The sequence below is a fragment of the Delphinus delphis genome, chromosome 8 (genome assembly GCF_949987515.2).
Source record: "Delphinus delphis chromosome 8, mDelDel1.2, whole genome shotgun sequence".
Lineage (NCBI taxonomy): Eukaryota > Metazoa > Chordata > Mammalia > Artiodactyla > Delphinidae > Delphinus > Delphinus delphis.
Genome location: NC_082690.1, coordinates 48,539,322 through 48,565,416, shown reverse-complemented (window position 1 = coordinate 48,565,416; position 26,095 = coordinate 48,539,322).

The following is a 26,095-nucleotide window of genomic DNA, read 5'->3' as shown; positions in this document are numbered from 1 at the left end:
GGTGCTCACTCTCACCACTCCTCTTCAACATGGTACTGGAAGTCTCGAGCCAGAGCAATCAGATAAGAAAAAGGTATAAAAGGCTTCCAAATTGAAAAAGAAGTAAAATTATCTTTGTTTGCAGATGATGTGATCTTATATAGAGGAAATCATAAAGATTTCATCAAAAAACTGTTAGAACTAATAAGCAAATTCAATAAAGTTATAGGATACAAAATCAATATATAGAAATCAGTTGCATTTCTATACATTAACAACAAAATATATGAAAAAGAAACAAAGAAAACAATCCCAGGTATTTATCCAAAGAAAATGCATACACTAACTTGAAAAGATACATGCACACCCATGTTCACTGCAGCATTATTTAAAATAGCCAAGATATGGAAACAACCTAAGAGTCCACTGACAAATGAACAGATAAAGAAAATGTGGTTTATACATGCAATGCAATATTATTCAGCCATTAAAAGAATGAAATCTTGACATTTGCAACAACAAAGATGAACATTGAGAGTATTATACTAAGTGAAATAAATCAGAGAAAGACAAATACCATATGACCTAAGTTATACGTAGAATCTAAAAACAACAACAATAACAATAACGACCAAGCTCACAGATACAGAGAACAGATTGGCAGTTGCTAGAGGCAGGGTTTGGGGGTAGGTGAAATGGGTGAAGGGAGTCAAAAGGTATAAATTTCCAGTTATAAAATAAATAAGTCTAAAGGATATAATGTACAGCATAACAGCCATAGTTAATAATACTGTATGGTATATCTGCAAGTTTTTAAGAAAGTAAATCTTAGAAGTTCTCATCACAAGAAAAAAATTTTTGTAACTATGTATGGTGATGGATGTTAACTAGACTTATTGACTTAATCGTTTTGCAATATACACAAATATCAAATTATTATGTTGTACACCTAAAACTAATATAATGTATGTTAATTATATCTCAATTTAAAAAATACCATTTGCAATATCATAAAAAACAATAAAATAATTAGAAATAAATTTACTCAAGGAGATGCAAGATCTATACACTAAAAACTATACAACTCCGATGAAAGAAATAGAAGGCAGAAATAAATGGAAAGATATCCTGTGTTCATGGATAGGAAGAATTAACATTGTTAAAATATCCATACTACCCAAAGCAATCTACAGATCCAGTGCAGTCCCTATCAAAACTCCAATGGCATTTTTTCCAGAAATAGAAAAAAACCTTCCTAATATTTGTATGGAACCACAAAAGACCCTGAAGAGTTAAGGCAATCCTGAAAAATAAGACCAAAGGTGGTCTTCAAAGTTATGGGAGTGGCGTAAAAATAGAGACATAGACCAATGGAACAGAATCAAGAGCCCAGAAATAAACAATGAACCCTTGCATATACGGACAATTACTATTTGACAAGGCAGCCAAGAATACTCAATAAGAAAAGGATAGCCTCTTCAGTAAATGGTGCTGGGAAAACTGGATAACCACATGCAGAAAAATAAAATTGGACCCCAGTTTTATACTTCTCACAAAAATTAACTTAAAATGATTAGAGAGTTAAACATAAGACCTGAAACCATAAAACTTCTAGAAGAAAAATATGGAAAGAAATCCTTGACATTGGTCTTGGCAATGACTTTTTGGATATGACACCCAAAGCACAAGTGATAAAAGCAAATATTAATAACAACAAACAAAAAGCTTCTACAGGGCTTCCCTGGTGGTGCAGTAGTTGAGAGTCCACCTGCCGATGCAGGGGACACGGGTTCGTGCCCCGGTCCGGGAAGATCCCACATGCCACGAAGCGGCTGGGCTGTGAGCCATGGCCGCTGAGACTGCGCATCCGGAGCCTGTGCTCCGCAACGGGAGAGGCCATAGCAGTGAGAGGCCCGCGTACCGCAAAAACAAAAAAAGCTCTACACAACAAAAGAAATAATCAACAAAATGAAAACACAACCTTCAGAATGGGAAAAATTATTTTCAAATCATATACCTGATAAGGGGTTAATATCCAAAATATATAAAGAATTCATATAATTCAATAGCAAAAAAAAATAAATGAATAAACAATTGATTACAAAATGGGCAGGAGAACTGAATAGACATTTTTCAAAAAAATAAGAAAAATACTAGTAACCAATAGGTACATAAAAAAGGTACTCAATACCACTAATCATCAAGGAAGTGAAAATCAAAACCACAGTGAGCTATCACCTTACACCTGTTAGAATAGCTACCATAAAAAAAAGACAATAAGTATTGGGGGGATTGTGGAGAAAAGGGAACACTTGTGCACTGTTGGTGGGAATATAAATTGGTATAGCCATTATGAAAAATAATATGGAGGTTCCTCAAAAAATTAAAAGTGTAACTACCATATGATCCAGCAATTCTACTTCTGGGTATATATCCAAAGGAAAGAAAACAGGATATTGATGAGACAGCTGCACTCCTGTGTTTGTTGCAGTATTATTCACAATATTCAAAACATGGAAAAAAAAGAAGTGTCCATCAATGGATGAATGAAAAAAGGTGTGAGATACACACACACACACACACACACACACACACACACACACACACACAGTGGAATATTATTCAGCCATTAGAAATAAGGAAATCCTGTAATTTGCAGCAACATGGATGGACCATGAGGGCATTATGCTAAGTGTAATAAGTCAGGCAGAGAAAGACAAACACTGTATGATACCACTTCTGTATGGAATCTAAAAGCCAAACTCATAGAAACAAAGAGTAGAAAGGTGATTATCAGGAGCTGGGAGGGTGGCAGAAATAGAGACACTTTGGTTAAAGGGTACAAACGCTCACTTATAAGACAAATAAATTTTGGGGCTCTGATGTACAGCACGGTGATTAACAATGCTGTATTTTACACTTCACAGTTGCTAAGAGAGTAAATCTTAAATGTTCTCACCACAAAAAATAAATAGTAATTAGTGAGGTTATGCTGGTGTTAGCCAATACCACAATAGTAATAACTACGCAATATGTAAGTGTATAAAATAAACACACTGTACACCTTGAGCTTACACAATGTTATATATGTCAGGTACATCTAAATAAAGTTGGGGGGTTAGGGGAGGGGGGAAGTAAAAACAACAACAACAACAACAATCAAAGATGACCAAATATTTAAGTAAAACGTAAGGACAAGATAAACTAACAGAATAAAAAATACTTAAGGAAGCAGAGATAACTCAGGAGTAAAAAAAACAAATCAAATTTTTAAAAATTATCTAATTAGTATCCTCATAGAAGATAGTACATCCACAAAAAGGATAGATTGCTATGAAAAAGGAAAAACTCAGAGTGCAAGACAGAGCCTTTCCCAAAGTTGACAACAATCCAAACAATTTGTATGACTTTACTGCTAATGATGCCTGAAGCAGAAGGAAATTTTTCTAAACTACCAGCTACAAAGAATTAATTTTGATCAATCACAGAAACAACATTGAACTGTCTTTCTATTTTCTCTGTTGAAAATGATAGTACTAAATTATTGTCCTATGAAAAGAGTATCAAAAAGTAAACAGCTAAAAGTTGTTTAAAGTATATTGAGGTGTGTCATACAGTTAATTAATGAAAATTTTGCATTTCCCTGACCTTGGCTTTTTAAAACTGGTAATGTGTTGTATTTCTTTTCTCACTCCAAATAAAATTTTACTCTTAGGAAAAAAAAAAAAAAAAGAAACTATGCCAGTGCATTAAATAGATGATAAGAAAAAGCATGTTTATAGCTGCACCTGTGATATCTTAATTCAATCCCTCTCTCCAGTACTCTACTATAGGGGAAGAATTAACATGCAGTCCTTTTCCCCCATATTTGTGGTTCTACCCATGGGTAAGGGAGAGATTTCTACCCAGACATTAGTAGTGCAGTACTTATTTACCTCTTTCTTTCTTTGGTTTTATAGCTTAGATTCCTGTAAGAGGAAAATAGGAAAGTAAAAGGATTCATACTCAAAAGCCCTATCTTAAGCTCTAATATCTGTTGGCTCTATATACCTCTCTTGGTGCACCACAGTCCTGTACTGATTCCATAATCAGCATTCTGTCTTTGTGTCTGGGGTACCCTATGCTGCTGGAGAAAATCAAATGAATGAAAATCAAATGAATTCAAGGATTCATTAGTAATTGCACCAGCTTTATGCCCCACAACCTCAGTGGGGCCTCCACCACTGACAAGGTATCCTGACTCTTCTACTTCAGGGTTTCTCCTATATTTCTCAGAAGATGAGTTTCACTCCTTGAAGTTATAAGGCAACTTCCTGCTTCCACACCTACACACCTATCCATACCTATGCTTGTACTTAAATCCTTCCTTCTGGATTCAGAAGACTATTATCTCTCTTCCTCCTTAAAGTCAGTTAAAACTTTTGTGTTTTGAAAATTCATTTTTTTTTTAGCCTCTAGTCAAAATAACAGTGTTAAAGAACACTGGTAATGCTTAGGGAAACCACCAATAAGACAGAAAATAACTGAAATGAACATTTGTCAAATTTACAAAAGTAGTAAATGCCAAAGTCATGTGTAAATTGACACTGTTCTTCAGACCGGCATATTTAAAAGTGTGTCCTTTTGTGACATGGTCCATTTTGTCTCTGAAAATTCTTCATTATTTACCACACACACATTCATTTACTATTTTACAGGACAATAAATTTCATTTTCTAAAAACATTGTTCTATTTGTGGTCATAAAATTTAAGTTTATATCACAGTCCAACATCTAATTTTTAATTATAGAAGACCACCTAATAATAAACATATTTCTTTCAAATGAGAGATTAAACTGTGCTATTTAAAAAAGCCACCTCTACTTGCTGTGGCAAGTTGCTGTTTTAAAAAGAAGTAATACTAAATCAACTACCCACCTTTCATAGTTTAGAGCATTAATTACTTGATCTCAAAACATATGTAAGAAGATGCCTTTAATTCATAGGGTGGTGAGATACCATGCTTGAGAAAAGGGTGGAAAGAATACAATTTACAGATTTTGGAAAAATTTAGGTCTCTAGCTTCAATAAACTTTCCCAGGTAAGTGTACGAAGCTCACAATGCAGAGCTTGGTACCGAGTACTAAAGAGCTACACTAAACAGCTAGCTATTTTTCTTCTATGTCAAGAATTTTTTCTCCAATTTTGACCGAATGTTATATGGAACTCTGTACCATGAAGTTCTCTCTTAATAATCTTGAATTCAAAACTCTTGTAACACTTTATGGTAATTTATAGAAATAATAGTATGGAATATCAATGTTATTTTCTTTGATTCTATGAAATGAACTAGAATTATGAATTGAGAGCAGCAGTGAAACAATATAATATTGCAATGGAATAATTCAACTTTATGATTTAAAAAAAGTTAAAAAAAAACTATAGGTTAAAAAAAAACTATAGGTAAAGTGTCATTGTTGAATCTCCATGTTGTTCTTACTGAAATTAATTCAGGATTATGTCATATAATAATTACATTGTCATTGATTTCTATTCTTAATAGACAAAACTCTAGAAGCTAGGAATATATAACTTGTGTAAATTTTTTTCTTTGGCACCTATTTCATTATCAGTCTCAGGCATAAGTTTCACTCAGGACAGCAATCTATCAAAAAAATGTGTGTTGAGTATTTAGTGTGTTATTGTACTTTTTTACCTCAATCTCTTAACAGTTCACTCTTTTTTCACCTCCTGTTCTTCAGCCTCACAGAGATAGATATCCAGTGCCTTAATCTCTTCACTTTCTCTCACTTTACAGGCCCCTTTTGATCTTTTTCTTCTTTATCTGGCTTGAACCTAATGGCTTTTCATTTGAACTATTGTCTCACAAATATCTTTGATTCATTTTACTTCAAAGTGTATCTGCTAAGCACAGCCCAAACCCCCAGATCAATGCTGTAGCTGGTTTTTCCACCCAAATGCTGAAGCTGTGTGGGAAAGGAAATCACCCATTTCTGCTAATAGTAAATTCTATATAGTCTTAGTTTTCATAACCAGTTGGGTACTGTCTTTGTCAGCCTGCTCTCTCATTTCCCTCAAAAATTTTTCTAAATCATTACCATCTTCCTCTAAGTCCTTGATTACCATACTCCCTCATTTTGACAGGCTAGACAGTCCTCTCTCTCATGGAGGAAACTGGAAGCTATTAGTTGTGTTCTCTCTGCACATACATACCACACCCAGACCTGGAAAGCTAGCCCACAGTCATAGCCAGCCTCACCCTACTCCCTTCCCTACTCTCTTCAGTTCTCCTCTGCCATCTATATTCGTGGTTGGCAAACCATAGCCCATGAGTCAAATCTGGCTTGCTGCCTGTTTTTGTAAATAAAATTTTATTGAAAATACCATGCCCATTTGTTTACATATTGTCTATGGCTGCTTTTATTTTATAATGACAGAGTTAAGTAGTTTCACATGGCCTGCAAAACCTAAAATATTTATTATCTAGCACTTTACAGAAAGTTTGCTGCCCTCTGATTTATATAGTCAACATCTTCCTCTGCTTGGATCTTTGTATTTAGCCTAAAAATATGGCCATCTCTTTTCCAGTCTAAAAGTGTTTGCTTGGGGTTGGGGGCATGGGGGTGTGCGGACATTGGCTCAAACTCTCTACAGTTATATACCAATTTCTCTCTTCCCTTCCTAAAGGGACAAAGAACTTTCAGGAAGAATGCCACATTCTCTTCCTTAAGGTTGCTTTTTATTTGTTCCCTTGCCCTGTAATCTGACTTTTGCCCATACTACCTTTTTGAAATTAAGCACACAAAATTAATGATGTGACAAGCTCCTACTTGTCAAGCTTAAAGAAAAAATTTAGCTTTAATTAACCCATCTTTAGGTACCCTTCCCTTAAAATTCTGTAATCCAATGTTCTTAACAAAGAGTGCTTATCAGGATCATCTCTACAGGTTTCCACACCTGTGCTGGCCACAAACCAGAATTAATCTTTACTGCATTTTATTGCCTCTCAGATAAGGGATTAATAGTACTATTCCAATTGGAGAAAAAGTAATCAAGTAACTGGAACAAAATACTGTGGTAAATAAGAGAAGAATACCTAGTCTAGGTATCTGTCAATACATAATCTCCACCCTCACCATACAGGATGCAAACAAACACTTGCCCTTGCAGAATATGTCCACCCTGACCACTCTTCCTTTTCTAAGTTACCATCATCTGTTAACTAATAAAAAAGCCAAGGGAAGTCTAGGACATCTTGGAGTACAAGATTTTTTTTCCCCCATTATCTCCTGGAATGAGGAATAACAACCATATAAGGAACAAAGAGCCTTCATTTTTCTTAAAAAAAAAATTGACATTCCCATAGATTAATGCCGCAAATGTATTTGGCAGAGATGTGAAATACCCTTCCAGGGATGTAGATAATTAATCAAAATGTTCACTTCTCATAATGATGGTTGGTCCAGGATACGCACATAGAAATTAAATCTCTGTACCAATAACACATGCACACTTATTTAATATGTAATTTCCATTTTCCTCAAGTTGAAATGAGAAAAAGTACAGTGAAAAAACATGTTCTGCTTTCTTTTAAGGTGGGAACGTGGATAACCAGTAGGAAATTGAGATTATTAATCAAAATTTTTACTTCTCATAATTATGGTTGCCACATAATATGCACATAGAAATTTTCTATTAAAGTGGCCATGAAAACAAACAAGGACACACAGATATACAAAATCACTGATGATATCAATCAACAATTTACATCTAGTTAGGAGGAAAATATTCTCTTTAAAGGTTCTATATGGTGAGATTAGATTAACTGTCTCTATCTGACATATGTGTTGATTTTCAGTACAAAATCAGATAGAACACTAGCAGAAAGACACATATTTCAGCTTCTACTCTATCCCTACCAAAGATGCATGGATCTGTGCCTCTAAGTAAACCACGAATCTCACAGAGGAAAATTCTTTCTGATTAGACCAGAGTTATCCCTTTCTCATACCTCTGCCTTCGAGTCCTTCATCCCACAAAATCATAATTTTATTGGGATACTTTAATATGTATATTTATACTCTGATGATCCAAGCAAGTAAACTTAAGACATAAAAATTGAAGGAATACAATTAATAAGGTAGATTTAATAAATAAAAATAAATTTTTTATCCCACAGAAAATATCCCTCCTTTTAACATATTCATGGAACTATACTAAATTTTTATCACTTATTACACCACAAAAATCATTATACTTTAAAATGTAAAACTCACAAAGACAATATTCCCTGACCACAGTAATTAAAAAGTGGAAATTAAGAATATATACGGAGGGCTTCCCTGGTGGTGCAGTGGTTGAGAGTCAGCCTGCTGATGCAGGGGACACGGGTTCGTGCCCCGGTCCGGGAAGATCCCACATGCCGCGGAGTAGGTGGGCCCGTGAGCCATGGCCGCCGAGCCTGCGCGTCCGGAGCCTGTGCTCCGCAACGGGAGAGGCCACAACAGAAAGTCCCACGTATCAAAAAAAAAAAAGAATATATAGGGATAAAAAGACACAATCTTAGCCTTTTCGAAATTAAGAAAAAATTTTGAAACATTATTAAAAAACTGTAACTTTGTATGATGACAGAAGGTAACTAGACTTATCATGGTGATTATTTTGTAATGTATAGAAATATCAAATCACTATATTGCATATCAGGAACTACCATTGTATTGTAGGACAATTATACTTCAAAAACAAACTAACAAACTCATAGAAAAAGAGATCAGATATATGGTTACCAGAGGTGGGGAGTGGGGTGTAGAGGGAACTGGATGAAGGCAGTCAAAAGGTACAAACTTCATAAAATGAATAAGTACCAGGGTAGTAATGTACAAAATGATAAATATAATTAACACTGCTGTATGTTATATAGAAACTCATCGAGAGAGTAAATCCTAAGAGCTCTCATCACAAGGAAAACATATTTTTTTCTATTTCTTTAATTTTGCATCTATAATACATGGTGGATGTTCACCACATTTATTGTGGTAATCATACATGATGGATATAAGTCAAATCAATATACTGCACACTTTAACTTATACAATGTTGTATTCCAATTATATATCAATAAAAATGGAAGAAAAAATACTGTATAATAGGAAATAAAATTATTATCCCAGACCATTTAGAAAATCATAAAAGTGGGAATGTAATATATGACCTTTATGGAATTCTTTTAAACATATTCAGAGGTAAGTTAATAGGCTTAGATGATTATTTTTTTTAATGAAAATAAGTTGTCTTCGTATTAAAATGTTAGAAAAAGTCAGTAGAAATAAAATGAAATGAAAAGAAGGCAACACTAAAAAGAAAATCAGAAATTAATTAATACAAACAGAAAACTGATAAAGAAATACTTGGTTCTTAGAATACACAATAAAATTGATAAAAATATGGCAAATCTAATCAAGACAAAAAGAGAGATATGTTTTGGTACTAAGAAAAAGAATATAACCACAAATACAAAAATGATACTTAAAAAAAGAATTGTGTATGTGTTACTCTCCCTGTAAATATAAAGTAACAACCATAAACATAAAGCAGATATTTTGTCGCAAGATTAAAGACTTATATTTGAATGCAAACTACATTGTGCACTAGTTACATAATCTTAAAGAAATTCCCTAACTGCTGTGAGCCCCATTTGCTTCATCTATAAAATGGGAATTTAAACTCTCTAGAATAAATGCAAGTGTTTTGAGAAGTACTGCTTATATCATTGTCATCATTGCTGTCATGACCTCCTCATCCTCGCCATTAATATTCACTGTTTTTGATTAATGCTTGATATGTGCCTAAACAAGTTAAAATTTAAAAGATGATTTTCTATTCTAATCAATACTTTAATCACTATATAACAACCAGGCCCAGAACAGACCACTTACTTTATTATTTATTTATCCACTGAACTTTAAGTTATCAGCAACATTCATTACATCTGAGAATACAAAATTTTACTGACATATCCTCAGGGAGGGAATCTTGTCCAACTGATAAGACCTGTAAGGGTTGATTATACTTAATAATTAATGTGGTGTTTTTAGAGTTACAAAATTGTCATTAAATAAAGACATAGGCATCAAATTTATGAGAAAACCAAGAATAAAACTGACATACAAAAAAAGTCAGGAATATATTTTCTCACTTTTGTTAGTAAACCTGAAGGTCTCATATAAACCTACAAGATTCTGAAAACAAGAAGAGTGCTGTGCTTTTAAGTTCATAAATCTTAGAATGAGATAAATAGAAAACCATTAAAATTGGATCTCTCATATTTATATATGTCCCTAGATTTTTCCTTCACGTTTTAATGTAGGTTATTACTGTCACAGCTAAATTAAGTGAAAAGTAAATTTCCAACTCCTGACATTCTCCCGTTTTAGACCAAAATAACAATTACTAGTTTAAAACTTATGTAATGGAGTCCAACCGAGCAAAAACAGGTCATTTTGTAGCATAATTGCAAAATGCCAAAAATAAAATATGGTTGACCCTTGAACAAAAGGAGGATTAGGGGTGCTGACCCTCCACGCAGTGCAAAAAGGGGACTAAGGGTGCCCCCTCTCCACACAGCTGAAAATCCATGTATAATTTATAGTCAGTCCTCTGCATATGCAGTTCCTCCATGTCTGGGGCTCCTCATATCCACGTTTGAGTCCACAGATTCAACCAACCACAGATTGGGTAGTGCTATAATATTAAAGATTGAAAAAAATATGCCTGTAAGTGGACCCATGCAGTTCAAACTGGTGTTGTTCAAAGGTCAACTGTAAAGCAAAAAGCCCACAAAACAAAAAACTGGTAACTCTACCTATCTTCTTGGATTAATCTATTTAAAAATTATACACACCTTAAGTTCATTAACACGGTAAATATTTATAGCACACAAAAGAATCCAGAGATTAAAACAGTCTTTTACACTCAAGGAACTCACTGTAGGTGAGTTCAGAGGAAGACTGCAAAGGTAAACAATTACAAAACTATATAATAGAAGTATATCTCTATACCGACTCTGTATCTTATGTTAGAGATACACTGATAATCCTAGTAATTTATTGAGCATCAACACAAGTTGCTAGGCGCTTTATCTATACTATTTTACAGCCTCTCTAGACCTCTGTGTGTTAAGAACTATCGTGCCCATTTTACAAAGATAGAATTGAAGTTTATAGAGTTTGGGCTGGTAAACTGGTAAAGGTCTGATTAATGTTCTCATTAAATTTAGATATTTGAGGAATTATCAGCTTTTGAAGTGAAAAAAGAATGTACTGGTCTAAGCTTCTAAATCTTGCCATGTCTTAGCTTCTTCATCTGAAAATTGTCAGTAATTAAACTGGCCTCATTAATTTCACTAAGTTTTTAGGAAGATCAAATGTGATAATTTATGAGAAAGTTACTGAAAAGTAGACAAAGGTAAACCATTTATAAAATGAGATACAGGATTACAGAGATGAAGCTGTGCCCAGGCTTTAGAATCTAGGCCAAGCAACCAAAGAACCAGGAGCTAGTACAGGAAGGGAAATGGACCTGAAACAATTTCATTTATGTAAAACAGTTTAAACATTATAGCCTCTGCTAAACAACCTCAAGGTAAATGGATTTGAAACTATGTTTTTCTATTTGATCTGTGCTAGAGTAACAAAACACAGGCCAAGTAGAAAACTATGTAATTTTTTCTCTGAATTCCATCAGCAAAGACAAGGAATTTACATAATGTAGGCCCCCAAAGCAAATTTTCCCTCCATAATACATTCCTGAAGCCCAAAGGAAATGACTAATTGCCTTGACTCCTCATTGCATTTTGTCTATACAGCCACCATCTGCCTTTAAACATGCAGAAAGAATAGTGTCACTTGTAGTAAAATAAAATCATCCAAGAGCTTTATAAGTGCTTTTTTTGTCTCTTCTTATTGTTACGCTCTGCATACGTTGGCTTCAGTTCCCTGAACCTAATCTACTTGGAACTCTGTCCTTCCTGCAAACACTTCATTCTAAGTTTTGTTTTAGGTTTCCTTAACATATTGTCATACATTCAGATCTCTCAAAATGTCTGCAGAGGGATCTAGAGTTATTGTTTCCATGCAGCAAGAGCATTCTGTCAAAACAAATTATTATACACCAGAAACTAGAGAAATAAGAAAAATTAGACAGTAAAATATTACACTGATTAAAAAAAATCCTTTTTCAATTCCATTAAGTCATTAGTTTGAAAACCACCATAGAACTCATTAGCATGCCACTTTTAATTATCCTGTCCTAGAATTAAGTCCATATTTAGTTGTGAATAACACTGAGAAACTTTTTTTTAAACATCTTTATAGGAGTATAATTGCTTTACAATGGTGTGTAAAGCAATTTATATTGCTCCCTCCCTCCATACCTCCTCCCTCCCTCCCACCCTCCCTATCCCACCCCTCTTGGTGGTCACAAAGCACCAAGCTAATCTTCCTGTGCTATGTGGCTGCTTCCCATTAGCTATCTATTTTACTTTTGGTAGTATATATATGTCCATGCCACTCTCTCACTTCGTCCCAGCTTACCCTTCCCCCTCCCCATGTCCTCAAGTCTATTCTCTACATCTGCGTCTTTATTCCTGTCCTGCCCCTAGGTTCTTCAGAACCATTTTTTTTCTTTTTTTAGATTCCATATATATGTGTTAGCATATGGTATTTGTTTTTCTCTTTCTGACTTACTTCACTCTGTATGACAGACTCTAGGTCCATCCACCTCAATACAAATAACTCAATTTTGTTTCTTTTTATGGCTGAGTAATATTCCATTGTATATATGTGCCACATCTTCTTTATCCATTCATCTGTCGATGGACACTTAGGTTGCTTCCATGTCCTGGCTATTGTAAATACTGCTGCAATGAACATTGTGGTACATGTTTCTCTTTGAATTATGGTTTTCTCTGGGTATATGCCCAGGAGTGGGACTGCTGGGTCGTATGATAGTTCTATTTTTAGTTTTTTAAGGAACCTCCATACTGTTCTCCGTAGTGGCTGTATCAGTTTACATTCCCTCCAACAGTGCAAGAAGCTTCCTTTTCTTTTCTCCACATCCTCTCCAGCATTTAATGTTTGTAGATTTTTTGATGATGGCCATTCTGACTGGTGTGAGATGATACCTCATTGTAGTTTTGATTTGCATTTCTCTAATGATTAATGATGTTGAGCATCCTTTCATGTGTATGTTCGCAATCTGTATATCTTCTTTGGAGAAATGTCTGTTTAGATCTTCTGCCCATTTTTGGATTGGGCTGTTTGGTTTTTTTTGATATTGAGCTGCATGAGCTGCTTGTATATTTTGGAGATTAATCCCTTGTCAGTTGCTTCGTTTGCAAATATTTTCTCCCATTCTGAGGGTTGCCTTTTCATCTTGTTTATGGTTTCCTTTGCTGTGCAAAAGCTTTTAAGTTTCATTAGGTCCCATTTGTTTATTTTTGTTTTTATTTCCATTTCTCAGGAAGTGCGTCAAAAAGGATCTTGCTGTGATTTATGTCAGAGTGTTCTGCCTATGTTTTCCTCTAAGAGTTTTATAGTGTCTGGCCTTCATTTAGGTCTTTAATCCATTTTGAATGTATTTTTGTATATTTAAAAATAAATGCATTCTGTAATTGTTGACAGATATTTCACTGTGTATAGAAAACACACCCACTATACCATGACAGTGCCAAATCTTTCGTACATTTAAGTATACAGGGAGTACTGGTAAATTCATTGAACACAAAGGACAATAAGCAAATTTCTTCCTAGTTTCTTCCTTTAATTCAGATATACAATACTGTTGACATCTGGCCCCAGGCTAGATGAGTAGAACAGTTATCATAAAGAAGAGTTGTTAGAGTTTAGCTTTCCTCAGTGAAATGTTAGAATCACAAATGCCTAATGGAGTTTCACATATGAATAGAAGCTAATGATTGTAATTGAAGCCAGTCCACTCTGATACAAAATAATAACAATTTAAGGAATTTAGTTCCCCTAAATAAGGAAAACTATAAAACTTAATTGAAGGACACAAAATATGTAGAGATATATCATGTTCTTATATAACGTCACTTTAATACAATTAAAATGTTCATCGTCACCAATTTAACATATAAAGTTAATGCAATTCTAGCCAGAATTGCAAAAATAGTGTACAAAATCATTCTAAAATTCATTAGAAGAATAACTGGTAATTGCAGAGGAATTCTGTAAAAGTAGACAAGGAAGAGGGCTTTGCCCATTTCGATACTAAATCTCACTCAAAAGCTACCTTACTTAACTAGTATGGAACAAAAGTATACCCGTGGAACAAAATTTAGAAATAGTTCCAAATCCAGATTGGGATTCAATGTATAATCAATGTGAATTCCACCTTAGAAGGGAAAAGATGATTTATTCAATAAAGGTTTTAGACACAAATGGCTATCTATTTGCTATAGACAAAATTAGATCCCCACTTCACACTTTACTCAAAAATATATTTCAGGTGAGTTAGTGGTCTAAATGTAAATAATAAGACAATAAAATTTTGGAATAAATACCTGAAGATATCTTTATAACATTGATGGCACAGAAGACTTTCTTAAACATAATTAGAATCCAGAAGCCAAAAGGAAAAATAAAATTGACATATTTGAGTGCATAAAAGTTAAATTTTTCTGCGTTTAAAAGAAAAGGCAACAAAAAAAGTCAAACTACAAATAAACTGAAAGAAGCTACTTAGCAAACTTACAGTAACCAAAAGAATCTAAAATAGGAAGAGTCCTGCAATTACTAAGAACAGGACAAATTAGAAAAGAACACTTTAGAAAAACAGACAAAGGATATGAACAGAAATTCGGTAGTAAAGAAATTGCAAATCCCAACCCCAATTATAAAACAAGAAACGTAAATTAAAATACTATGATACTATTTTTCACACTTAAAAAGTTTGAAAACATTATCAATACCTAGTATTCTGAGAAATATGTAGAAATGAAAACCTTCATAAAGCTCTGACGGGAATACAAATTGTTAAAGTCTTATTGAAGGACGATCTGATAGCATCTTTTTAATATTTAAAACAAGCACACTGACCTTGCAGTTGCACTCCTAGGAATCTGCTTCATGAAATATTTGACTGTAAGCACAGAGCTGTGATTCTAAGAATGTTCAATGTATGTTGTTCCTAATAGCAAAGCATTATAAATAATATAAATGTTCATTAATAGAGAAATGGCTGAATAAATTGCAGTTTGTCCATATAAAATAATGGGTAGCTACAACTAAAAGAAAGCAGTAGAACTAATGACTTAAAAAGAAGCCTATGACATAAAAAATATATGAACAAAAAGTTACAGAATAGCAAATCTAGTGTGATATGTTAATTTAATTTTTTTTTGCCAAGAGTATCTTTAGTAAAAGAACTAGGAGATAAAATTGTATAGAATTTGAATACACATGTGATATACACATATATTAAAAATAATTTTGTTAATAGATTAATAGTAGTAACATCAGAGTATTGAGTTATTTGCCATATTTTTCTTTATTCTTTATCCAGAATCAGAAGATTACAATGTAATATAAAGGTATTAATATTTACTCCTATAATAGGGGCAGCAAATACATCAGCATTTGCTAAAAGGTTTTAAAATTATCAGAATTCTGGAGGGGCAGCGTATGAAAGTACAAAGCAATTAGTTGTACAAGTTCCAGTTTATTAGAGAAATAAACATTTCCTAGGAAAAGAAGCTTGGGATCACTGGAATTCACCAAGTCACCACTAATTTTTTAACAAGTCCAAGACAATTGGGGGGTAACTCTATACTGAGGAAACACCTGCTATGAAAGGCCATGGCTAAGGCCAGAACCCTTATAATGTCTGTCAGAGTTACAGACAAACTGAAGATGTATGAATCAGTGCCCATTCAATATTGCAGGTAAACAAGGCAGGGCTTACCATGTGTCCACATTTCTTCATTGGCGGTCACAATAGATAGAAATAGATAGAAACATAAAAAGGAATGCTCTAACCACCCAACAGAATTTTAATCTGCATGGCAATATGAAAGTAGTCTGTTAAAATTGTTAAGAGACCTAAACAGAATATTGAGCAGAGTTCCCTGTACTATATAGTAGGTTGGTTATCTATTTTAAATACTTGTTGGTTATCTATTTTAAATAAAGTAGTGTGTATATGTCAATCCCAAACTCCCAATTTATCCCTGCCCTCTACCTTTCCCCTTTGGTAACCATAAGTTTGTTTTTGAAGTCTGTGAGTCTGTTTTGTAAATAAGTTCATTTGTATCATTTTTATTAAGATTCTGCATGTAAGCAATAGTATATATGTCTTTCTCTGTCTGACTTACTTCACTTAGTATGATAATCTCCAGGTCCATCCACGTTGCTGCAAATGGCATTATTTCATTATTTTTAATGGCTGAGTAATATTTCATTGTATATACGTGCCACATCTTCTTTATCCATTCATCTGTCGATGGACATTTAGGCTGATTTCATGTCTTGGCTATTGTAAACAGCACTGCAATGAACATTGGGGTGCATGTATCCTTTCAACCATGGTTTTATCTGGATATATGCCCAGGAATGGGATTGCTGGGTCATACGGTAGCTCTATTTTTAGTATTTTAAGGAACTTCCATATTATTCTCCATAGTGGCTGTTCCAATTTACATTCCCACCAACAGTGTAGGAGGGTTCCCTTTTCTCCACACCCTCTCCAGCATTTATTGTTTGTAGGCTTTTTGATGATGGCCACTGTGACTGGTGTGAGGTGATATCTATTGTAGTTTTGATTTGCATTTCTCTAATAATTAGTGATGTTGAGCATCTTTTCATGTGCCTCTTGGCTATCTGTACATCTTCTTTGGAAAAATGTCTACTTAGGTCTTCTGTCCATTTTCTGATCGGGTTGTTTTTTTTGACATTGAGCCGTATGGGGTGTTTGTATATTTTGGAGATTAATCCCTTGTTGGTTGCATTATTTGCAAATACATTCTCTGGGTTGTCTTTTTGCTTTGTTTATGGTTTCCTTTGCTGTACAAAAGCTTTTGAGTAACACGATTGTTTTTCAACTATACGGCAATATAAAATAAAAGTTAAAAAAAAAATAACTTGCATTCAATATTGTGGTATTACTACTAAGGGCGAGTGAACATTTAAAAAAAGAGAGACAAACAAAATATAATTGTCTAAATATGAGATTCAGACACAGAGCTAGAAAATATCAGAAAGGACAGTCAACTTACAATATTTATTAGGCTCCTTCAGTGTGTGAGGCACTGGGCTGTGTATTTATTTTCTCATTTGATCCTCTTTAAAGATGCACTTATTGGTGGCTCAGAGAGGTTAAAGGGTTCTTAGTTTGTTTGCATACTCGTTTGCTTTTTTGCATAGGTTCATTAAGTTGGTAACTGGAGGATATTGTATTTCTTTGTTTTGATTTTAAATTACTACAGATTATTGACTTTTACCCAGTTAACTCAGTAGTTTCATAGTGTATTACTTTGCTTTTCTTGGAATTTCTAGTTTTCTATGGTGTCACCAACTAATAATGCTAAGTTTCCTACTATTTTATTTAAAAGTTATACTGCTTATGCCATTATTATGTCCTACTGCATTCGTTGGAATCATCTAAGTAATACTAGTAGTAGGGGTAGTGGTCAACTTATTTTTTTCTGATTTTATTGTTAATTCTCTGAAAGTTTTATAGCTAATTCTATTGTTTGCTATTGTGAAAAAGTCTCTATCACAGTGAAAAATCTCCTTTAATCCTATTTTGTATCACATTTAAAAAAACCATAAATGGCTCTTTTTAAATTTTTTTTAATGTAATTGAATGTGTAGTTATTTCCCCTTTCTTATTCCTAATATTATATATTTTTATTTTCTTAATAAGATTTGCTAGCATTTTTATATTGGATGCATTTTTCCAAGAAATTTATCAATTTTACTATTATTTATATTTTATGATGTATTATTGGTTGTTTATTTTATTTTCTCTTATATTAATTTTACCTTATATTGATATTTATTAATTTTTCTCATATTTCATTTTTACTTACTGTTATTCCTTTTCCTTTTTAGTTTGTTGGACTTCCTTTTATTTTCAATTTTTATTTTTTAACAATAAAAGTGTTTACGTCTATAATTTTTTCTGAATGCAGCTTTAGCTCTATGCATAACTTCCTATGTAAAGCGTTACCCTTCTTGATTTCTGGGTAATCTATAATTTCAGATTTGTATCTTTTTCTCTTTTACATAAAATGGTTATTTTAAAAAGTGTCATTTCATTTCCAAATGGTTGAACCTTTTTGTTTATATATTTCCTCATTTGGGGCTTTTCATTGTTTTGTTTTGTTCGTTTTGCTTTTTTCCCTTTGGCCTTGAAATCAAATTGATCAGATACTAATATTGCCTCACCTGCTTTCATTTAGTTTGCTATTACCTGATATGTTATTCACCTACACTCTTGTTAGGGAGAGAATACTCTGTCATTTTGTTTTAGGTGTGTTTATTTGTAAACAGCACAAATAGGTGAATTTTATTTTTTAGACCAATCTTAGAGCCTATCCTCCCATAGCATACTCAAGCCACTCATATTAATTTTGATAACATATATGATGGTTTTATTTTTCTCATATTTACTCCTTTTATATTTGTTCTTTATCCTTTCCTTTTTGTTTCCTTGCTTTTGTCAGATTCTTCTTCTCAACTATTCCTTCCATTCTCCATAATAGTCCAGGAACTGTACCATACCTCTCACTCACCTATAGGTGATCTTTCCTCTTTTAATAGTCATACTAAATTTGTGAGCACTTTGGGTAGTATAGTCATTTTCACAATGTTGATTCTTTCAATCCAAGAACACAGTATATTTTTCCATCTGTTTGTATCATCTTTAATTTCTTTCATCAGTGTCTTATAGTTTTCTGCATACAGGGCTTTTGTCTCCCTAGGTAGGTTTATTCCTAGGTATTTTATTCTTTTTGTTGCAATGGTAAATGGGAGTGTATCCTTAATTTCTCTTTCAGATTTTTCATCATTAGTGTATAGGAATGCAAGAGATTTCTGTGCATTAATTTTGTATCCTGCTACTTTACCAAATTCATTGATTAGCTCTAGTAGTTTTCTGGTCTTCTATGTATAGTAGGATCTTCTAGGTATAGTATCATGTCATCAGCAAACAGTGACAGTTTTACTTCTTTTCCAATTTGGACTCCTTTTATTTCTTTTTCTTCTCTGATTGCCATGGCTAGGACTTCCAAAACTATGTTGAATAATAGTGGTGAGAGTGGACATCCTTGTCTTATTCCTGATTTTAGAGGAAGTGCTTTCTGTTTTTCACCACTGAGAATGATGTTTGCTGTGGGTTTGTCATATATGGCCTTTATTATGTTGAGGTAGTTTTCCTCTTTGCCTACTTTCTGGAGAGTTTTTATCATAAATGGGTGTTGAATTTTGTCAAAAGCTTCTTCTGCATCTTTTGAGATGATCATATGGTTTTTATCTTTCAGTTTGTTAATATGTTGTATCACATTGATTTATTTGTGTATACTGAAGAATCCTTGCATTCCTGGGATAAACCCCACTTGATCATGGTGTATGATCCTTTTAATGTGCTGTTGGATTCTGTTTGCTAGTGTTTTATTGAGGATCTTTGCATCTATGTTCATCAGTGATATTGGTCTGTAATTTTCTTTTTTTGTGACATCTTTGTCTGGTTTTGGTATCAGGGTGATGGTGGTCTCATAGAATGAGTTTGGGAGTAAATATTTGCAAATGAAGCAACTGACAAAGGACTAACCTCTGAAATATACAAGAGCTCATGCAGCTCAATATGAAAAAATTCAAAGAACCCAATCCAAAAATGGGCAGAAGACCTAAACAGACATTTCCCCAAAATAGACATACAGATTCTCAACAAACACATGAAAAGATGCTCAACATCACTAATCATTAGAGAAATGCAAATCAAAACCACAACGAGTTATCACCTCGCACCTGTCAGAATGGTCATCATCAAAAAATCTACAAACAATAAACGCTGGAGAGGGTGTGATGAAAAGGGAACCCTCTTGCACTGTTGGTGGGAATGTAAATTAATACAGCCACTGTATTAAGGAACCACATGGAGGTTCCTTAAAAAACTAAAAATAAAACTACCATATGACCCACCAATGCCACTATCGGACATATACGCTGAGAAGACCATAATTCAAAAAGATACGTGTACCACAATGTTCATTAGAGCACTATTTACAATAGCCAGGACATGGAAGCAGCCTAAATGTCCATTGATAGATGAATGGATAAAGAAGATGTGGCACATGTATACAATGGAATATTACTCTGCCATACAAAGGAACAAAATTGAGTTATTTGTATTGAGGTGGATGGACCCAGAGTCTGTCATACAGAGTGAAGTAAGTCAGAAACAGAAAAATAAATACCAGATGCTAAAGCACATATATGGAATCTAAAAAAAAAATGGTACTGAAGAACCTAGTGCCAGGGCAGGAATAAAGATGCAGACGTAGAGAACAGACTTGAGGACACGGGCGGGGGAAGGGGAAGCTGGGACGAAGTGAGAGAGTAGCATTGACATATATACACTACCAAATGTAAAATGGCTGGCTAGTGGGAAGCTGCTGCATAGCACAGGGAGATCAGCTCGATGCTTTTTGACGACCTAGAGGGGTAGGAATGGGAGGGAGGGAGGGAGGCTCAAGAGGGAGGGGATATGGGGATATATGTATACATATAGCTGATTCACTTTGTTGTACAGCAGAAACTAATACAACATTTTAAAGCAATTACACTCCAATAAAGATATATAAAGAAAAACCTGTAGTCACACACAAAAAAATAATAACCAGACTTCTCCACCAACTGATTACTAGTCCTTCATTCCCTTCACTACTCAACTCTTATTTCACTAAAATAATTTTGAATTGGAGTCTCTGTCTATATTTTAACTTCTGAGAAATACTTGAAGCAAAACTTCTTGAAGCTATACATATTTCTGAAAATAAAATGTGATTTCAGCAATTCTTATTGTTTTAGGAAATGCTATCAAGTTTATCAATGTTGAAATAAAGCCTAACTTTCTCACCAGTGTTTATTGATTTTTATTCCAACAGTAATAATCCAAGTGACTGCATGAAAGAATCTTCCAGACAATATCTTTCCAAACCTTTCAGCCCATCACTCATTTTCACCCAAACATTTTGTTTGTTTGCCTGCCATGTTTTATGCAGTTTATTGAGTATTTCCCTCAACTATGTAGAGAAGCATTATACATAATTTTCACAAAGCCAACACTGCATCTTCCAAATTATGAGTTCTAAAAAAAGAAAATCATTTGAAATATCTTATTTGAAAGATGAATATTTGGCAAATAAGAATGTAATCTTAAAGCAATCCTCAATGATTGTCTGCTTGATGCTCAGATTATGTATTATTTCTCTGGAATATTACAATCTTTCTATTTTTTCTTCTTTACCATTAAATAAGTGAATGTTTATTCAAAACTTCAACCATATTTTAAAGAGGCATGAAATAATAATACTCATTTCATCAGAGTCACTAGTTATCCATTTAAATGATTAAAAAGAAATTATAATTTCTTTTTAATGGTGGAGAATTTCTTTCTCCACCATTTCTAATTTTAACCACCTCCATGGATGTGTGCTTAAAATGACTCTAGAGAAAAATAAGGATGAAAGAAAAACTGGATGAAGACTACACAGCGAAACAGTCAGAAGGAGGCAGCCTCTGCTTATTTTAGTTCAGAGATTGATGGGTGGTAGAGGGGCCTTAACAGCCTACTCAGGTGCAAATTCTTCACAAGGCTATTTCTAATGCCTTAAGAGCATCTGGCATCACATGCCCCCCCCCCCCAAATATGCCAATAACTGAGAAAAGAAAGCTTTCTAAATTTCACACATTGCATGCCAAATGGAAAGCAAATCATACCCAATCTTGCAAAATGCAAAAACAACAAAAAGAATTAAATACTATTTATGTGTGTTTTGGTATACAAATTCCCCAAAAGGTAAACAGTAACTGGGTTGCAAGTAAAATTATAAAATAAACAAACAATTGAGGTTATCTATTTTATTACTGTAAAGAAATCTAGGTCCTTTAAATTTTAATATTTTTAAATGAGGGAGGCAATTTTCTCATTCAAAGATTTCATTTGAAGACTCTGCTCAAACTACAGAGAATATCCCTTGAAAATCATCCATAGTCAGAGACTTCACCCAGCAAATACAGACTGGCATGTGCTCCTTATTACATTTCAAACAATATATCCTAGAAAAAACTTCATACCAGCATCTGGGGAGGGTTAAAGTGTAGAAAATAATTTTGTAAAACAGAGAACTTCACCTCTTTGCCAACTGACTGCATTATTGCTTGTTTTTTGTGGTTACTGTTCTCAAATCCAGTGGCAACTGAGACTTAGCCTTTAAGGGACTCATAGTAGATAGAGTAAAAAAGTCCTCCAGTGAGCTCCACGTAAACACATAACTGTTTGACCTTGGAAAAGTCATTTAATCGCTCTGAGTTTCAGTTCTTAAATGTCTAATATAGAAATAAAGAGAGGAAAACTATTTGAAATATTTTATTTGAAGGATGAATACATGGCAAATACGAATGCAAGTGTAGAGCAATGCTCAATGCATATCTGATGCTTAGATGTATTATTTCACTGTAATATAAGAATCTTTCCATTTTTTTCTTTATCAATAGATAAGTGAAAGGATTTTTTCTCAAAAAATCAAACATATCTTACAGTGGTAAGAAACTCTAATTCTCATTTTATCAGAGGTTTTACTCTTCACAGAGTTTAGTTTAATTGATGTGAAGGACTTTGGGGGTTCATTGTTCTATCTCTAGGCACAGGAGAAAGCCATGGGATCCAGCTAATACTGTCCTGAAGAGTATTAGATGTCCTTAGTTTTAGTGACAGAGCTGAAGATGATTATCAGAAGCAAAATACTCTAGAGTTTCCAGGTCCTAAGGTAAACAGTTTGGAGCATGATTACCAAATAATCAGATGGTAAACTGGTAAATAAGAAAGGTAAACCAAGATGAAATATCCAGAGTATTTTAAATAAGGAAGCCAAGGCAGAAAGAGACATTTTGAAAGCAGAAAGAAGGTGAGGCCTGACAGAACTTCTAAGGAGCTCATTCTTAAGAACTGAGAGTGGAAAACCTCAGAGTCTGGTCTTGAGCATGGAGGGGAGCAATGTCTGGGGAGAAAAAGTTGCAACAGGAATACATTCTTGCCTTTTCTGAGCTTCCTCATGATCTACACTTTGTGTTTCCCCTTTCCTGAGGCTCTACCTTCACAGTTACTTTGTGGTAAAGTTTCTGCCTTTAGAGGTCATCAGTGTACTTCTACTTCCCAACTAAAGCAGAAATACCCCTTGCAGTATCCTTGATAAGAACTCCCCATCTCCGATTATCGATATATTTCCCTGTGCTATCCATGAGTTTCTCAGTATCATTGAAATTCTACAGACATTAGAACATCTGTATTTGAATTAAAGTAAAATTCTGGGCCCCAAGCCAAAAATCTCAATTTCAATGAGCCAGCCATTAGATAAATAAAAAACAGAAGTCTCTCTATTGATATTTCTTTTTTGTCCCTCACAAAATACAGAGGCTGCTTCATAATAGTGGCATCTCTGCTTCTTTCTATAATTCTAGTCCTGTGGCTTTGTCTGATGGTTTAGCCAATGGCAGGCAGTCAGATAATCTTTTGACCTACTTGTCTAGAATCCTTGGCTAACCTCAGTGATGGATGGATGTTCTTTCTATCTGGTTGGAATTTACAAATACGTTCAGATTAGAACAGTAAGTAGAAGGTGTAGATGGGAAGCCGAACACTAACCCTTTGAAACAGCACTATTCCTTCACAGACAACACCAACCAACCAGCTCACCCAAACATTATCTTTAGTAGTTTGTGTAAATTGTCCCTAAAATTTGACCAGGACCTGAAAACTCCAAAATGGTCATCATCATAAAACCACTTTAGTTGGGCTTGATGAGGCAGCTGTCAACTCAATGGCTTTGATTAAGCTAACAATAGGTTTGTCTCGAATTTTGCAAGGCTCCCCACCTCCCATGAATAATTGGCTCCCAAATGTGTGTAGGTTTGACTATATTAAAGCAAATTTGTCACTCCAGCTTTTAAAAAAAATTTTTGAGAATAAAGAAGGTTTTGAAATTCTCCACATCCTTGACAACTCTTGTTATTTTTGATAATAGCCATTCTAAAAGATGTGAGATGATATCTCATTGTGGTTTTTATTTGCATTTCTCTGATGATTTGTTTCACTTAGCATCTTTTCATATGCCTGCTGGCCATCTGTATGTCTTCTTTGGAAAACTGTCTATTTAGATACTCTGACCATTTTTTTTTTTTTTTTTTTTTGTGGTATGCGGGCCTCTCACTGTTGTGGCCTCCCCTGTTGTGGAGCATAGGCTCCGGATGCACAGGCTCAGCGGCCGTGGCTCAGTGGCCATGGCTCACGGGCCCAGCCGCTCCGCGGCATGTGGGATCTTCCCGGACCGGGACACGAACCCATGTCCCCTGCATCGGCAGGCGGACTCTCAACCACTGCGCCACCAGGGAAGCCCAATACTCTGACCATTTTTTAATCAAATGTTTGTGTTTTGTTTTGTTTTGCTATTGAGTTATATGATATTTTGGATATTAACTCCTTATCAGATATATAATTTGTACATATTTTCCTTTTCATTTTACTGATAATTTTCTTTGCTGTGCAGAATAGTTTGATGTAGTCTCACTTACTTATTTTTGATTTTGTTGCCTTTGCTTTTGGAATAAAAAAATCACCTCTAAGACCAATGTCAAGGAGCTTTTTTTTTTTTTTTTTTCCTTTTTGCGGTACGCGGGCCTCTCACTGGGGTGGCCTCTCCCATTGCGGAGCACAGGCTCCGGACGCGCAGACTCAGCGGCCATGGCTCACGGGCCCAGCCGCTCCGCGGCATGTGGGATCTTTGCAGACCGGGGCACGAACCCGTGTCCCCTGAATCGGCAGGCTGACTCTCAACCACTGCGCCACCAGGGAAGCCCTCAAGGAGCTTTTTGACTGCATTTTCTTCTAGGAATTTTATGGTTTCAGGTCCTACATTCAAGTCTTTAATCCATTTTGAGTTAATTTTTTGTATATGGTTGAAGATAGTAGTCTAGTTTAATTCTTTTGCATGTGGCTGTCCAGTTTTCCCAACACCATTTATTGAAGAGATTCTCCTTTCCCCATTGTATATTCTTGCCTCCTTTGTAGTAAATTAATTGACCATACATGTGTTGGCTTATTTCTGGGCTCTCTGTTCTGTTCCATTGATCTGTGTATCCATTTTCATGACAATACTATATTGTTTTGATAATTCGAGCTTAGTAATATAGTTTGAAATCAGGGAGCATGATGCCTCTAGCTTTGCTCTTCTTTCTCAAGATTCTTTGGCTATTTGGAGTATTTTGTGGTTCCAAACAAATTTTAGGATTGTTTCTCTATTTCTGTTTAAAATGCCATAGGAATTTTAATGGGGATTGCATGGAATCTGTAGATTGCTTTGGGTAGTATGGGCATTTTAAGAACATTAATTCTTCCAATCTATAATCACAAAATATATTTTCATTTTTTGTGTCTTCCTTGGTCTCTTTCAACAGTGTCTTAAAATTGTCATCATACAAGGCTTTCACCTCCTTGGTTAAACTGAATCCCATGTATTTTATTATTTTTGATGCAATTGAAAATGGGATTGTTTCCTTAATATCTCTTTCTGATACTTAATTGTTAGTATATAAAAACACAACATATTTTGTATATTGATTTTGTATCCTGAAATTTTACTGAATTTGTTGATTAGTTCTAATAGTTTTTGGTTAAGTCTTTAGGGTTTTCTGTATATAGTATTGTCATCCACCAACAGTGACAGTTTTACTTTTTTTTTTTTCCAATTTAGATGCCTTTTGTTTCTTTTTCTTGCCTAACTGCTCTGGCTCAGACTTTCAATACAATATTGGATTAAAG